We start from the raw sequence: 18,661 nt of genomic DNA on the forward strand, positions 1-18,661 counted from the left end.
CTATATGCTTTTATTGTCCTGCTGTTTGAGCTTTTATATTGCATAGTGTACATAGAAGATGATCACCACACCCTGAATAAATATTTGGAGTAGTTACATTTCAGAAGAGGGTTTAACGCCTATGATCCCAGTCAGCCCATTAATTCTATGCAGCAGTTATCTGCTCACCTGCGTCCCTCTCAGCTCCAGACTGAGCTGCTCTTATTTGTCCAGCATAATCACAATCAACCCACAGTATCAGTAGTTTCCAGAGCAGTTCTCCTAATTATGGTTCTCCATTTTCTCAACTGTGTACATGTTCAAATGCACATTTAACTTTATAAATAAACATAGCCATAACAATGTAAACTTCAGAACAATGGCAGAAGCATAATGAAACTGACAAGAACTGTCACTCAAGGCAAGGGCCCACCCCAAGAACCTGGAAGTAAGGAGACTGAAGAGATATGTGCAGCTCAGAAGATAATTTGAGAGCAACCGTTTAAGCTTTTGTACATTCAAATTTATGAAAAAAATGTAATAATCTTAATTTCATAAATACAAATAATGACTTAAAACCAATTAAGAAACACAATGTGTAATAAATATTATTATGTTCTTTATACATTTGGGCATCTGCAGAGTTACGTAGTGTAAGTCTTGTTGTGAGGAGCCATGAAGTAAAAATGACTAACTTTTTCCTGAGAATCAGTACGATTATTACAATACCAAATTTACATTATACACTTAACTATTTAGGGAGTGAAAAAACACAAAATTCGAGCTTGGCTTAAGTTTGTATACATACAGTACATAAATGCATGTTTCACAATGGCCATGAATCAGAAAAACCTACAAGAAGCAAAACGAACATAAATTCTGCAGTAAATAAACAAAAAGCAAGTGCATTAAAATAAAATAGGATTCTTAGTAACACTGTTTTTGATCAAAAATATTATGAAAGCTATCCCACCAGCAACAAGGTGAACCCGTTCTGGATAGTCCTACTCTGTCTAGCATTAAAAACATTACCATGTGTCAAAGTTGACAACTGTGTGAATAAGGACAGACAAAGGTTTGGGTCTCGATCTGTGGAAATGAGCCAACATTGTTTTGGGTGTTTTGTTTTTCTGAGTTAACCATGCAGTATAAACTTAGACAATCTAGAAAAACAGATATAGCCCGTGGAGTGCAACAAAAATCTAATACCTAATAATACAATGAGATCCGACAATAAGGCTTCATTAATTAAAGAGGATTCTGATTTTATTAAATTACTTAGTTAGCATGGAAATAAGCAAGTATGCAATTGACTTACCTTTGCTATATGCTTTTGTTGTCCTGCTGTTTGAGCTTTTATATTGCATAGTGTACATAGGTGATGATCCCCACGCGCCGCCAAACCAGAACTCACACTTTGCACTGACGAGGGGCAGTACCCCGAAACACAATATCTGCAAATTAAGTTTCTGGTTCTGGCTTATATCCTAAATCATGTGAAAAGGCTCCTTAAAGCGTCACTATTGACTTTTAGGATTGCTACTTCCTGTAGGCGGCACTGGAGTTCTGGTCCTCTTCCCCTCTGAAGAAACAATTTTCATATTTCCCAGAGGAGCATTTCGGCTTTAAAAGTCTCCTCACCGTGACATACTTAACATGTCTCTCTTCGCAAGTAGAAATGTTACCCCTTAGATACCGGTCTGATGCCTCTCACCCAGCCAAACCAGAACTCACACTTTGCACTGACGAGGGGCAGTACCCCAAAACACACTGTCTGCAAATTGAGTTTCTGGTTCTGGCTTATATCCTAAATCATTTGATAAGGCTCCTTAAAGGGTCACTATTAACTTTTAGGATTGCTACTTCTTGTAGGTGGCACTGGAGTTCTGGTCCTCCTCCTCTCTGAAGAGATAATTTGCATATTCGGAGTAGTTACATTTCAAAAGAGGGTTTAACACCTATGATCACAGTCATCCCATTAATTCTATACAGCTGTTATCTGCTCAACTATCTCAGTTTCCAACTGAGCTGCTCTTATTAGTCCAGTATAATCACAATCAGCCCACTGTATCAGTAGTTTCCAAAGCAGTTCTAATTATTGTTCTCCATTTTCTCAACTGTGTACTTGTTCAAATGCACATTTAACTTTATAAGTAAGCATAGCTATAACAATGTAAACTTCAGAACAATGACAGAAGCAGCATGAAACTGACAAGAACTGTCACTCAAGTTGAGGGCCCACCACCCCAAGAACCTGGGAGTTAGGAGACTATGAGCAGCTCAGATGATACCTAGAAAGCAACCCTTTAAGCTTTTGCACACTCAAATTTATGAAAAAAAAATTAATAATCTTTATTACATAAATACAAATAAGGAGTTAAAACCAATTAAGAGACACAATGTGTAATAAATATTATTCTTTTCTTTATACATTTGAGTATCTGCAGATTACGCAATGTAAGTCTTGTTGTGAGGAGCCATGAAGTAAAAATGACATAATAACTTTATCCTAAGAAGTAGTACAATTATTACTATACCAAATTTACATTATATTCTTAACTACTTATGTGTCTTACACCTGCCATGAGAGTGGCAGTGCAATGGCAATCCATCAGTCCCCAAGATCAGGAACATTGATGCATTGATATAAGTTGTCAAAAGTGACCACAACATCTAATCTAAAATCTAAGGAGTTAATTGTTTATTGGCGCTGCTGCTGTAATAAACTTTGTGTTAAACTACTGAGGTTTAAAAATCAATATAGTGAGCATTTCTTCTGTTTTGAGACTTACAGAACCTCATCCTTGTTATACTGCTAGAGCTGTATCAGCAGACAGACCATTCTAGCCTTCTGGCTGAGAAGAGGACCACAAGAGAGTCCTAGTTTCTAACACAGACTGACAAGGACCAGCTAATGAGATTGAGTCCACCTGTATCCTTCCATAGACATCTGGGATGAAAGTTCTGCATGCATAACTGAATGTGATGTTAGAAAAGCTGACTACTTGGTAGTTGTGACACTAATATTTAAAACACTATTAATATGATACTCTTTATAAATATTTTACTTGAGCTAATATTTGGAGTTCCAAGTATACTGTGCCTTGAAAAAATATTCATACCCTGTGAACTTTTCTCTATTTTTCACATTACACCTACAAAATTACATATATTTTATGGAGATTTTATGCGATATACCAACACTAAGTATTTGTTAAGTGTAAAGGAAATGCTACATGGTTTCCTAATTATTTTAAAAATATAAATCTGAAAATTGTGACGTACATTTGAATTCAGCTCTCTTGTAAACGAATTATTGAGTTGGCCTAGGGACATGAGCTATTTGTCATATGAGTCTGAGCTTTGACATGTTGAAGGTTTAATTGATGTTTGTTGACTTGTTGAATGGTTACTGACTACCTATTGTATCAGTCCTTGCAGCCTATTGTTCTGCTATTCTTGAGAAACAAGGATAATTGGTTAATTGAACTATCGATGTTTGTTAATTTGGTGAATACCTGCTGACTACCTATTTTATCTGTCCATGCAGCTTGTCGATCTGAAAATATTGAAGAACAAAATATGCAGAATAATTGAACACTCAAACAGTGAGAGATGACCTCCTCCCACCTTCCCCCAAACTTTTGAATAATTGCCTGAAGGACAGCTGTGTTTATAAAAAGGGACCTTTCTTCTTCTACAGTGAGTCTTCAGAGGACAGCAGCCAAGGCATCATGGCTCCAACTGGAGGAATACAGATTTGATCCACTGCCCATCACTAAACCAATGGAGACGTTTGGAGGACCTAGGTTGGGACAATTGGTCACATGGACACGTACCTTAATGAGCTCTGTTAGCTTCCTAAGCTTGCCGCTACCTCCTCCCTGTGGGTGCCCACCAAAAGCGAGGTGCTGCTGGTTGGGGTAGTTGGCCCAGGAAGCCCCGAAGTTGTAGATGTTCTATTTCCCGGCAAGACAGTGGAAAGGTGAGGCTCTGTAATTTGCACCATCTCATGTACTTGCTTGGACTGTACTTTATGTTATTGACTGTTAGTGATCCAATAAAGTATCACCGCATTGTGTTGGCTGAGTAGTATTTTGCCCACGGGGAAGGAGAAGGGGCATTCAGTGGCATGAGCTCTGGTCCATGTGGTATTTCTAAAGACAGCCAGGCTAGCAGATGTGAGCATCCACTAACCCTCGTGTCTTCACACCTCTGCTGTCTGATATCCCTAAATAAAAGCCTGAGTGACAAATTGCGCTCAGAAGTCACATAATTAGTAAACTGAGTCCACCTGCATGTCATTTATTCTCAAGATAACTGCAGCTGTTCTGTGAAGGCCTCAGAGGTTTGTTTGAGAAAAATTGGGGTCAAACAGCATCATGGTTTTAAGGATTTTTTAAGGAATTATATGTGGTGCTAACTGTAAGCACCAATATGTGGTAGGGGGACTATTTGCCTATTTCATTTGAATTATTATTTTTGGATTGGCAGAATAATACACAATTTCAATCAGCCATAGCATGACACAGTGTTGAGGATAAATGCAGACCCAATATTGTGAGGGTAGAATAGCATGATGAAAAGTGGTATAAGAAGATGAGTTTGTAATATTACAGATATTAAAAACAAGTTGCAGAAGCAAACATTTAAATATTTCTTGGTACCAAATTCTACTGGGTGATTCATGTGTGAAAGAATTCTTAATCTAGCTTTGAGCTGGATTAAGAAAAAAGGAAGGTAACTTAAATATTCATAAAATGGGTCAGCCCATAAATCATTTCATGTACTGCTATTATGCTGCTTGCATTCTGGCCTATAATAATGGATTGCATTATGTTTTTATTGCGTTTACCCTTCTATATCCTAAGACCTTTCTTTTTTTCATTGTAAGTATTTGCATAATATATTTTTTCAGATATATTGTAGTTAGAGGGTGGTCATTTCGAGAAAGCATGAATTGCATATTAAGGGCAGCACGGTGGCTCAGTGGATAGCACTTGCAGCCTTGCAGCTCTGGGGTCCTGGATTCAAATCCCACCAAGGACATTTGCAATGAAATTTAATGTTCTTCCCGTGTTTGCATGGGTTTCCTCCAGTTTCCTCTCACACTCCAAAGACATACTGATATGGAATGTAGATTGTGAGCCCCAATGGGGACAGTGCCAACTAATGTCTGTAAACTGTCTGAATTGTAAAGCGCTGCAGAATATGTTGGCGCTATATAAATAAAAAGATTATTATTATATTAATATAGGATGAAATGGTACCCTTGAATGAATACAATTACAAGCTTGCCTTCGCAAACATTTTTCTAAAATTTACTAGATAGCAAAAGTTTTAAAATATGTTGAGGCTAGATTGACTGAAAACATAGCTATAATTAGCAGCGCATCAGCAAATTTAAAGATGTTGTCCAACCATGAAATCCAAGGTTTTTTTGAGCTAATATGTGCTGTATTGTAATATAGAATATTCTCTCCCTCGAAAGCATCTTCAGAGCTGACTGGAGCAGGAGTGGTACCCGGGTCCTTGAAGAAGCAGTGGAACACGGCAGGCATAAGGAGAGACACGTGGAATAAATTGGGTATTCATAAAGAGGCTGGGAGTTTGAGCTTGTAAGCTACGGCATTTATCTGTTTGAGAGCCTCAAATGGAGAGATAAAGTGATGATCCAACTTGTACGAATGTAGCTTAAGACAAACAAACTTTGCAGAAAGCCAAACTTTATCCCCAGGACAGAACAGAGGTGAGTCTAATCATCTCTTGTCCGTGTGTCTCTTCATCCGTTCTGAAGATTTTTAATGTGGTCTTGGTGTCCTAGATTCTAGAGAAGCTCTTGCTGAGATTTTCAGCCACAGGAATATCAGTGGTAATAGACACAGGGAACGGAATATTGAGGAATATTGAGGAGTTGACCATACACAATGAAAAATGGAGATTTAGCTGAGGACTCACATGGTTATTATAGGAGAATTCGGCCCAAGTTAGGAGGTCGGCCCAGTCACTGTGGTGGAAATTGATGAAATGCCGTAGGAAGTTGGTTAGGATTTGATTGACCCACTCTACCTGGCCATTGGATTGTGAATGGTAGGCTGAGAAAAGTCCAAGGTGACATTTAGTATTTTGCGGGTAGCCCTCCAGAAGCGAGATGTGAACTGGACACCTCTATCAGAAACTATATGGCAGGGTAACACTGGTCTGCAAAAAATAAAATTTCAAGAGCTGTTTTGGTTACATAATCCTTATATTTTTTTGTGCGCTGAATCCAAAAATGACCTCCATTTTGTCATAGGGCATCACATTTTCTGACAATTTAGGGAACTATGTTAAATAAGGCAATACTGCAAAATAAATGAAAATAGACTTATAACATTTTTTATTACAAATTTTTCATGAAAATCATTTTTGAACAGAAATGAGCTCACTAGCACTTACTAAAATTGATTTTTTTTCCCTGTTAGGCTCCTCTTGGTACATTTACGCTTGTGAGTAGCATCTGGAATGTCTCTCTGAAGCATCCAATAGTAGTCTGCCATCAATGTAATGCTCCATTTTCCCTGGTATCTTCTTTCCTTCAGTTTAATGTCCTGGTGGAATCGTTTACCTTGCTCTTCACTCACAGCTCTCAAATTTTCAGGAAAGTAGTCAATGTGGGAATGAAGGAAATGCACTTTCAAATTCACCAGGCAACCTAAAGCTTGAAATGCTTTCAGCATTCGTCCGACGAACTTTTTGTAGTCAGGATCTTTTTTATTGCCTAAAAATTTCTCTACGACCTCCTTAAATGCAATCCACCCTTCTTTTTGAGGATCTGTCATGGTATTGATAAACTCTTTATCAGCTATAAGCCTTCTAATGTCTGGTCCGACAAACACACTTTCCTTCAATTTTGACTCTGAGAGGCTTGGAAACTTGTAGTATTTGAAACATTTCCCATCTCTTGGAAGTGATTTTAATAATTGCTTCATCAAGCCCAATTTTATGTGGAGAGGTGGTAGAAGAATTTTATAGGCAGGTTCCCAAGTTTCTCAGAGGACATTTTTTTTCACCGACTGTGAGCACCCTCGGCTGCCAACTCTTCTTGGTCCAGTGATTTTGTCGGTCTCGACTTTCCCACAGACACAGAAAACAAGGCTATTTGGTATACCCATCTTGTTGCCTGAGCAGCATGCACAAGACCTTCAAATCCCACACACTTGCCAACCGTGGTCTTCATATTTAAGTCTATGAAGAACCAATTCCAAGTTCTCGTATATTTCCTTGAAGTGTACAGAATGACCTATAGGGATGGAAGTGTAAGAACTGCCGTTGTGGAATAAAACTGCTTTGAGACATGTTTTTGAAGAATCTATAAATAGACGCCATTACGCTGAATCATATTTGATTTTAAATTGACCCATCAAACCTTCGACATTGATGCAATAAACCAACTTGTCTTCCTGGGCAAAGTAAGGAACTCATTTTCACGATGTCTGAACCATGAAAAAGATACTTCTGGTAAAAATAAATTCCTGCCTTTGAGCCTTGATCCGAGTAACCCAGCGGCTTCTTTGGGAAGATTCAAGTCTCTTACTAAATTCTTTATCTCCTCCTGGGAAAAAAATTTTGGTCTTGTATCATCTTCAAAGTCAGAACTTGATTTGTCATCTGGTTCAGGTATGATTCCACCTTCATATTTGCTAGGTATCTCTTCCAAGGTAGCAGGGGCGTTGGGTACTGGTATATCTGTGCCATGGGGGATGGGACAAATTGCTGAGTGAAGATTGGGGAATGAAATGGAATGCTTCCATTTGGAATTATACCCTTTCATATTGCATGAACAAAAGTAACAGTCGTCACTATGGTCCCTTAACTCTCGCCATACCATAGGAATCCCATAATGGAAAGCTTTTTTCTTACCCTTGAACCAATTTTGGATGTCCTCAACACACCGTTTGCACACTTTATGAGGCGCCTAAGCTTTAACTTGATCTCCAAGTTTTAGTCCGAAGTATGCAAAGTACATTTTTTCACAAATTTTGTAATATTCAGCTGTTGGGTCAACCCTGTCTATTCACCACAAATGAAACAGAAATGGTCAGGCGAATTAATACACTTCCGAAAAGCCATAACGCTAATTTGGGAAAACACGGTTGATGAATAAAATTCCAATGCAAGTTTCTTGAAAGCATAAGGACCTCTCATTATGTCACTAACCACCTGACTGCCAACAGCCAATCACGCAGTTCCTATTTATGTTAATGGGGAAAGAAAATAAGCTGCCTGCCGATGATTCACACCAGAGTTTGCAGAAGAACCTCTAGGTTTGTGGCAAGTCCTGACGTTTAGGATTTTTTTCAATATTTTTTTCGTTATCAAAACGCCAAAATACATGGAAATTATATGAAAATAATCAAACAGCTTTTTAGTCGCAAACCTGTGTAATCCATGAAAGTGGAAGATATGTTGGATGAACTTCTCAGCAAACACAGGAGCAGACTAGACACCAGACAATGGAGTAAAATGGGCCATCTTAGAAAAGCAATCCACAACTACCCAAATAAAGGTACATCCGGCCAACACTGGGAGGTTGGTAATGAAGTCCATCATAATGTGCTGCCAGGGAGCTGATGGTACTGGCAGAGGAAGGAAGCTGTTTCGGAGTCTTATTCTGAGCATAGGAGTGACAAGCCGAGACAAAATATACAATATATTTGCGCAGGGATGGCTACCAATAATGCCGTAAAATGAGGAGAGATGTTTTCTTCTGTCCAGCATGACCAGCCAATTTAGATGAGTGACCCCACTGAATGACCCACTTCCTGTCTGGTCCAGCGACCCAGGGACAAATACACCAGAGCAACAGTAACCATTTTGGAGTACTCAATGATGTGTTGAGACTCTCTCTGTTGGTCAGAAGACAGAAAAGACCTAGAAAATGCATCCACCGTGACATTCTTGTTCGCCGGCCGAAAATGAAGAATAAAATAAAACAGGCAGAGAACAGAGATCACCCGGCTTGACGCGGATTTAGCCACTGTATGGACTGCAGATAAGCTAAGTTCTTGTGGTCAGTGTAAACAATTATACGATAGATTGCTCCTTAATGCAAAAAGCACAACTACTCCAGAGCCAGTTTAATCACCAACAGTTCTTGATTGCCTTTGAAGTAGTTGCGTTCTGGAGCCGAGAACACTTGGGAGAATAAACTGCAGGTTGCCATGTGGCTGGAAGGAGACTTCTGGGTGGGGATGGCTGCTGCCCAAGAGGAAGAAGCATCCACCTCTAAAAATAGTTGCTTATTATAGTCAGGTTGATGCAGCAATGGAGTGGAGGAGAAGATCTGTTTTAAGGAGACAAAGGTGCTTTCAGCCCCTGGAGTCCACACCCTATGTTTAGCTCCTTTGCAGGTCAGGGCTGAAATTGAGGCTGTCAGAGAGGAGAAATGCGGAATGAACTGGTGTTAGAGATAAGTGTATCCGAGAAACTGCAGGATTGTTTTCAGACCGTCAGGATGGGGACACTTCAGGACGGCGGACACCTTCTCGGAATCCATCCTCAGTTCAGTCTCAGAATGTACCCTAAGAATGGAAGAGAGGTTTGTTCAAAGATGCACTTTTAAAACTTGACGTACAAATGGTTCTTCCTCAATCTCTGTAGAACCTGGCAGACATTCCTCCTGTGTGTGAGCATATCAGGAGAGAACACCAATCTGTCATCCAGGTAAACCAACACACATGAGTAGAGAAGGACCTGGAAGATATCGTTCACCAGTTTATGGAAGACTACTGGGGCATTACAGAGCCCAAACGGCATTAGGTGACACTCATAACGGCCATGCCAGGTGATAAAAGCAGTCTTTCACTCATCCCCCTGGTGTATACGGATTAGGTTATATGTCCCCCATCCAGTTTAGTAAAGACTCTGGAGATTTTGAGACGATCAAACAACTCTTATAAGAGACGCAGAGGATATTTATTCTTGATCTGGTTGAGGTCCTTATAGTCTGTTCAGGGATGAAGTGAGCTGTCCTTTATCTTTACAAAGAATAATTCTGCTCCAGCCGGTGATAAATCCCCTGGCTAGGTTCTCTTTGATATATTCAGACACGGCTTGGGTCTCAACCTGGAACAGTTGGTATATACAGCCTTGTGGAGGATAAGAGCCAGGGAGGAGGTCTATAAGACAGTTGTGTAACCTGTGTGGTGGTAATGTCTCCGTCTCTGTTTTGTCAAAAACATTCGTGTAGGTCCAATAAGCGGAAGTCAAGCCAGGTAAGTTTGATGGAGTAGGCTGAGGTTGAGCAGGACAAATGGGGACAGACATTCCTCGTGACAGGCCTGGCCCCAACAAAGTATTTTTCCAGATCTCTAATCCAAGACAGGCTCGTTTGTACGCAGCCATGGCAGGAGCAGAGGATGCGACAGACCCAATAGTACATAAAGAGGGATTTCCTCCGAGGGAAAAACTCCGACCTGAAGTTCTACAGGCTAGGAAATGAAAAGAACGGCCTCGGATAGAGGTTTCTAATCCATGGATGATACCACCAAAGGACTCTGTAGACGTTGGATGAGTATCTGATACCGCTCCACAATGGCCTGTTGAATGAAATTTCCTGCGAAACCAGAGTCCAGAGAGACTAATTCAATGAAAAAAATGTTAGCACAGGAAACGGACACTTACAGAATCAGTGGGGCAAAGGTGTAGTCTTCGCCCAGGGTAGTCTATCCTACAGACCCTAGGCTTTGGAGTTTCCTGTTTTTTTTCAGAACAGGAGTGAATTAAATGTTTGGGATTGCCATAGTAGAAACACTTCCCCTTGGCATGACGTACCTCCTGACGATACTTGGCCAGCTTCAAGCAGTGGATTTTGCATGGATTAAAAGAAGGGTGTCAAAATTGAGGCCAGCAGCAATATAGGCCTTGGGAAAGTGGGAGCAAAGCACATAGATCTTCTCTTTTGTTTCACCTCATTGGAACACTCCTGAAACCTGAGCTTGATCTGGGTAGCCATTGACACCAGGTCATCTAGCGAGGTGGGAACAATTTTCAATGTTTGGTTCGGTTTCAGATCGCCAAATTTGCAATTTTCACTGATTAATTCGACGAACATATCTGAACACCATTGGATTCAATGGAAGGCAAAACCAAACACTTACACAACACCTTCAAATGGGCACAAAAGCTGCCAAACCAGAAAAAATTAGGGGCAGACACCAGGAAAGTGGCATCAATTGACCCAGAGTACAAGTAGTATAATTATTATTATAGCGCCATTTATTCCGTGGCGCTTTATTTCTGAAAAGGGGTCACTGATTGGTACAAGAGGAGAGAGGACCCTGCCCACGAGGGCGCACAAACAGTCTACAAGGGATGGGTGAGGGCAGGGCTGGTCGTGCAGTGGTATGGTGGAGCGAGGGTTACTGCAGGTTGTACACTTGTTGGAAGAAGTGGGTCTTCAGCTTCCTTTCGAAGGTTTCCACTGTAGTCGAGAGTCTGATGTGTTGGGGTACAGAGTTCCACAGTAGGAGAGATGCATGGGAAAAAATCTTGTATGCGATTGTGGCAAGAAGAGATAAGAGGGAAGTAGAGAAGGAGATCTTGTAAGGATAGGAGGTTGCGTGCACGTAAGTCCAGGGAGACTAGGTCACAGAAGTATGGAGGAGACAGGTTTTGGATGGCTTTGTATGCCAAAGTTAGGTTTTTCAACTGGAGTCTCTGAGCAATGGGGAGCCAGCGGAGGGATTGAATTGACAGAGGGGAGAAGCCAGGGAATAGTGGGGTGACAGGTGGATTATTCGGCCAGCACAGTTTAAGATAGATTGAAGAGGTGCAAGATTGGTAGAAGGGAGCCAACAGAGCAGGAGGCTGCAGTAGTTCAGGCGGGAGATGATGAGGGCATGCACTGGTGTTTTTGTAGATTCATAGTTAAGGAACGTGCGTATCCTGGAGATATTTTGGAGTTGGAGTGAGCAAAAAGTGGAAAGGGCTTGGATCTAACGTTTGAAGGAGAGATAAAAGTCAAGCTTGCAGGACTGAAGAGAGTGGGCAGCCTTTGACATTGATGAATAGGTCAGGTGGGGGGATGAAGGAGATGGTGGAAAGATGATGAATTCTGGTTTATCCATGTTAAGTTTTACAAATCTAGCATAGAAGATAGATGAAATAGCGGACACAGATTGTGCGATTCTGGTTAGTATGTAGGTGATATCAGGTCCTAAAAGGAAGATCTGTGTGTTATCAACATAGAGGTGATACTGAAAGCCGTTAGACTCTATGAGCTGTCCTAGGCTGAAGGTGTAGATGCAGAAGAGCAGGGACCCTAGAAGTGAACCTTGGGGGACACTGACCCAAAGAGGGTGAGATGAGGAGGTTTTGTGTGAGTGGGAGACACTGAATGTCCTATCTGTTAGGTACAAGGAGATCCAACAAAGGGCCAAGTCTGTAATGCCAAGAGATCAGAAAGTGTGTAGTAAGAGGGAATGGTCCACTGTGTGAAAGGCAGATGCCAGATGCAGGAGGATGAGGACAAACTAGCATTGCTTTGATTTAGTGGTTAGTATGTCGATGGTGACTTTAGTCAGGGAAGTTTCAGTGGAATGGTGCAATCAGAAGCCAAATTGTAAGCGTTCAAAGAGGGAGCAGGAGGAGAGGTGGGAGGACAGTTAAAAATGGACATGTTTTTACAGTATTTTGGAGGCATAGGCGAGAAGTGAGATGGGGCAATAGCTAGACACAGGATGGGTCCAGGGAGGGTTTTTTGAGGATGGGTGTGATCGAGGTATGTTTGAATCATGAAGGGAAGACATTAGTTGTTAGTAACAGGTTTAAGAGGTGGGTTAGGCTTGGGATGAAGGCTGTGGTAAGGTTTTGAATGAGGTGGGATGGTATTGGGTCCATTTCACAGGTGGTGAGAAGTGATTTGGAGAGTAAAGATGATCTTCTGTGATGGCGGAGAAGCTGGTTTTGGAGGAGGGGAGTTGAGTAGTTATGAGGTGGGTCTGTGGGGACATTAAGCAAAAACTTTGCCTTACATTGTCAATCTTCTGCTTGAAGAATAAGGCAAAGTCTTCAGCTGAGATGAGAGGAGAGGAAGGGGGAGCTGGAGGACAGAGTAGAGAATTGAAAGTACTGAATAGCTGTTTAGGATTGTGACACAGGTATGATACAAGAGATGAGAAATAGGTTTGTTTTACTGCAGTGAGCAATTGCACAGCATTTTGACAACTTCTGTTACTGGATGCGCTACTTCACTCCCTTTCTTTGGCAGCCGCACAGCGGTACGCTTTGTAGATGAGGGCCAGAAAGAACATGAGCTCCAGAAGATGGCAAGCACTGCATCAAGTGGCCTCTGTTCCTCTTCCTCCACTTTAACATCACACACAGTACGCTCCTCCAAGGTGGCACTCCAATTACCCTTGTTTTCCCCCGCGTCACAACACTCCAACCGCCCAATTGACTGTGGGGAGCCGCAGATGGGCGAGTCTGCAGAGCTGTTCATAAATTTGAGCTGTTTTGGGCGGTGTTCGAGTCGTTTGACGAACTCGACCGATTTGCAAAAAATTCGGCTGTTCGAGGTTATGTTCGATAACTGTTCATGCACCAAAAGCGTAACTGGATTTTTTCACAGTAATACTGTTAAATAGTGATGAGCGAGCATGCTTGCCACTGCTCGGTACTCATTCGAGCATCTCAGTACTCGAGATGCTCGGAGCTCGCCGAGTACTTTCGAGATGCTCGGGCGTGAGTTCGGGTCCCCGTCCTGCATGTCTGGCGCTATTAAGAGCACCAATCATGGAGGGATTGTCTGCCACTCACTATAATGCCACAGCCATCGTGGTTGTGGCATTACAGTGGTTGCCCAAATCAATGGGAACAGTGCTCACAGTGAAACATAAAATGCAGACAACTCAGCAGCGGCATACACCAGTACCGACAATTTAGAACAGAAAGAATAGAGCATCACACATAGATTAGATAGATAGAAACATGCCAGTCACATATATAAGTACAGTGACAGTGTTGGTTACTGTACTTGTCATTTAGTGTTAAAATAATGGATTTAATAAAAAAAAAATTGGCGTGGGGTTCCCCGTAATTTTAGTCTCAAGCGGAGATTAAGAAGACGGCGGGGCAGATGTTTGAAGCCTGGGCAGAGGGTAATACCCACGGAGCTTCCCAGGCTACTAATATCAGCCCCTAGCTGAATACCTAGCTTTTACTAGCTATTAAAATGGGGGACCCAAAAAAAAATGACATGGGGTCCCCCCTATTTTAACAGCTAGCAAAGGCTAGGCAGACAGCTGGGGGCTGATATTAATAGCCCAGGAAGGGTGCCATGAATATTGGCTCCCTCCAGGGCTAGAAACACCAGCCATCAGCAGTCCTAGAAATGGCGCATCCACAGGATGTGCCAATTCTGGCACTTAGCCTTGCTCTTCCCACTGCCCTGTAGCGGTGGCAGTGGGGTAATAGGGTTGGGGTTGATGTCAGCTTATAATGCCAGCTGACATCATGCCCAGGAGAGTAATGAAGAGGCATCTATAAGACACCCCCATTACTAACCCCATAGTCAAAGTTAAAAAACAAACACCCAGAATAAAGTCCTTTAATTGAAATAAAGACACATTCCTTTAATGTTCTAAATTAAACCCTACTTACCGTATCGCCCATTCGAGCTGAATCCAACAATCTCCTGCAATAAAAATAAAATTATAAACCAACCTCATCCTTACCTTTCCATGGTTCCCAGGACAGCTTCAGCTCTGCTACATTGACATGACAGGCTGGAGCGCAGCAGAACACTGCCATCCAGCTTGACATGCCGCAGACACTGAGAAGCTCCTCAGTGAAGCTCCTCAGTGTCTGGCTGTGACGGCATCCAGATGAGCGAAGTTCATGTCCAATGAACTCAGATCACCTCATGCATGTCACTGACAGCGTGGGAGAATTCTCCTGCGCTCACCGCTTGAGCCGGAGAATTCTCCCATGCTGGGATGGCATTGAGATGACAGGCTGGATCGCAGAAGAGCGCTACCATCCAGCTTGTCATCCTTCAGAGACACTGCAGAGCGCAAGCATGCTTGCGCTCTGCAGAGTCTCAGAAGCACTACCTGCAGTGTCTTTGAAGTGCTGGATTGCAACAGAGTGCTACCATCCAGCTTGTCATCCTTCAGAGACACTGCAGAGCGCTTGCTGATTTATTGGCTATTACTGCCCCTTTCAACCTTGCGCTCTGCAGTGTCTCAGAAGGATGACAAGCTAGATGGTAGCGCTCTGCTGCTATCCAGCGCTTCAGAGACACTGCAGAGCGCAAGCATGCCTGCGCTCTGCAGTGTATCTGAAGGATGACAAGCTGGATGGTAGCACTCTCCTGCGATCCAGCCTGTCATCTCAATGCTATCTGAGCGTGCGAGAATTCTCTTGCTCAAGCGGTGACGTCATTTGCCGGCATTGCATGCGCAGGAGAATAATCCCACGCTGTTAGTGACGAGCATGAGGTGAGCTGAGTTCATTGGACATGAACTCGGCTCATCTGCATGCAGTCACAGCCAGATACTGAGGAGCTTCACTGAGGAGCTTTTCAGTGTCTGCGGCATGGCAAGCTGGATGGCAGTGTTCTGCTGCGCTCCAGCCTGTCATGTCAATGTAGCAGAGCTGAAGCTGTCCTTGGAACCATGGAATGGTAAGGATGAGGTTGGTTTATTATATATTTATTTTGCTTTTATTGCAGGAGATAGTTGGCTTCATCTGGAATGAGTTTAATTTAGAACTTTAAAGGAATGTGTCTTTATTTCAATTAAAGGACTTTATTCTGGGTGTTTGTTTTTTTTTTTACTTTCACTATGGGGTTAGTAATGGGGGCGTCTTATAGACGCCTCTCCAGTGCTATCCTGGGCTTGATATCAGCTGGCATTATAAGCTGATATCAAACCTAACCCTATTACCCCACTGCCACCGCTACAGGGCAGTGGGAAGAGCAAGGCTAAGTGCCAGAATTGGCACATCCTATGGATGCGCCATTTCTGGGGCAGCTGACGGCTGGTGTTTCGAGCCAGGGAGGGGGCCAATATTCATGGCACCCTTCCTGGGCTATTAATATCAGCCCTCAGCTGTCTGCCTAGCCTTTGTTAGCTATTAAAATAGGGGGGACCCCACGTAATTTTTTTTTGGGGTCCCCCATTTTAATAGCTAGTAAAGGCTAGGTATTCAGCTAGGGGCTGATATTAGTAGCCTGGGAAGCTCCATGGGTATTACCCTCTTCCCAGGCTTCAAACAACTGCCCCAGTCGTCTGCTTAACCTCCGCTAGAGACTAAAATTACGGGGAACCCCACGCCAATTTTTTTTTTTAATAAATCCTTTATTTTAACACTAAATGACAAGTACAGTAACCAACACTGTCACTGTACTTATTATATATGTGACTGACATGTTTCTATCTATCTAATATATGTGTGATGCTCTATTCTTTCTGTTCTAAATTGTCGGTACCGGTGCATGCCGCTGCTGAATTGCCGGCTTTTCATGTTTCACTGTGAGCACTGTTCCCATCGATTTGGGCAACCACTGTAATGCCACAACCACCATGACTGTGGCATTACAGTGAGTGGCAGACAATCCCTCCATGATTGGTGCTCTAAATAGCGCCAGACATGCAGTATGGGGACCCGAACTCCCGCCCGAGCATCTCGAAAGTACTCGGCGAGCTCCGAGCATCTCGAGTACTGAGATGCACGGGCGAGTACCGAGTAGTGGCGAGCATGCTCACTCATTACTAATTAACAGTATTACTGTGAAAAAATCCTGTTACGCTTTTGGTGCATGAACAGTTATCGAACATAACCTCGAACAGCCAAATTTTTTGCAAATCGTTCGAGTTCGTCAAACGACTCGAACACTGCCAAAAACAGCTCGAATTTGAGATTGGCGAACAGTTCGAGTCGAACATCGCTCACCTCTAGTAGTAAGTAACCGAAACACCCCCTCAATGTCTGTTTTTGCCATTAGGGTGCTACTTCCAAACTTCTTGACCCGCCTGATTGCCTTGTCAAAGGAGGTACAGTATATACTACTGCACTTGGTTACGCGTCGATGTTGTCATTTACTGACCTGCCCCTTGTATATGACAAATGGTAGATTAGTCCGAATGTGTTGGGTTCCATTTTTGGCACGACTCTAAACGGGGATACCACTACGTCTTGTAAGGAAAGTGTTCTGAATGGAACCGCCATTCTACCTAAAGATATTAATTTTTTTAATTTTCTTTTCACGACATCTGGGTGTTGGTAGACTGATTTTAAATTTTTACTCCAGCCTTTCTTGATTTTAGAAGGGCAAGACATGCCTATATCTGTGTCTCCTCCTCCTTTTACTCCTCCACCTCTTTTCTTTTCGCATGACTATATGTACTTGTCACTTTTCCATGTGTTAGTTGTGTCTTCTGAGTAGTTTGTCAGCTTTTGGACACCTTTGAAGGTGTTTTCTATGTGTTTTCTATGTGTTTCTATGTGTTTTTGTTTGCCTGCTATTTGTTTTAACAGTGTTCGATGGTGTTCGACGAACCGTTTGGCGAACATGCCGATGTTCGACGAACCGATCCGAACCCGAACACTACGGGGGTGGCTCAACACTATTCATAAATTCTATTCTGGGGCATCAGAGGTCTGATCCAAAGCTTCACAGATTCAAGAGGGGAAAGCTTGTGCAGGAATATCCAAAATTTTTTTCAGTTTGATCCGGGACTGGACAAAGTAGCGTCCGAGCAGAATCCAAACCCTCGTCACCAGACGTTAACCCCTGGGGGTAGAGGAGATCCTGATTAGACTCAGATACTTGATGCACAAGTGGACTGTACTGTGCTGTCAGGGCAGGAGGAGGAGGAGGGTGACTTTCAGTGTGAGGAGTGGGAGAACAGAGAGGATGACGATGAGGTTGTAGATCCCAATTGGTGTGAACCCAGAGGCATGCAGCTGAGTAGCTCAGCAGAGGAGGTGGAGAAGGAGGAAGACGAGGAGGTTACATTGCGACTTCCCACACTGACACAGAGTTAAGCAACCACGACAAGCACTGCATCCTCAGCCCCAACTCTGGCAGTGGCCAGCAGCGTTCGCTGGTCTGCAGTTGCCTAGCATGGGTCTTTTTTGAAACCACAAAAAATGACACAACTCACGTTATCTGCCAGCTTTGTTAAAAAGGACAAAGTAAAGTAAAAAAAAATGCAATCATTTGACTACTGCATGCATGAACTGGCACATGCGTAATCAACATGACTTAATCTGTGAATCTCACTGTGCTAAAATGCAGACTAGTGGACCTCACCAACCACTGGCCGCCCCATCAACAGCATCTTCTGCTTCTTACTCCTCCATTACCGTGGCAAGTGTTCTAACACAGGTCTCCGGCCGCAGAACCTCCACTTGTTTACCTGCTACAGTCAGGGTGAGTGAGAGCCCGTCAGATGCTACGGAAGTGGACATTTCTGCTGTTTTTGTCTTGGAATCCCCATAGCTTGCGGGACAAACCTCTGTGTCTAACACTTCTTCCAGTGCTTCTGCTTCCTTCACATCCTCTAGGGCATCCACCTGCACACTCATCCTCTGCGTTAATGAGACACACATTTCAACACTGCAGAAAGAATCCCCCCCTACACCTCCATACAGCCAGGGCTCTCCACAATCAGACAGTGTTTAAATTAATATG

The sequence above is a fragment of the Phyllobates terribilis genome, unplaced genomic scaffold, assembly GCF_046119375.1.
Source record: "Phyllobates terribilis strain yellow unplaced genomic scaffold, ASM4611937v1 Scaffold_8__6_contigs__length_399053987, whole genome shotgun sequence".
Classification (NCBI taxonomy): domain Eukaryota; kingdom Metazoa; phylum Chordata; class Amphibia; order Anura; family Dendrobatidae; genus Phyllobates; species Phyllobates terribilis.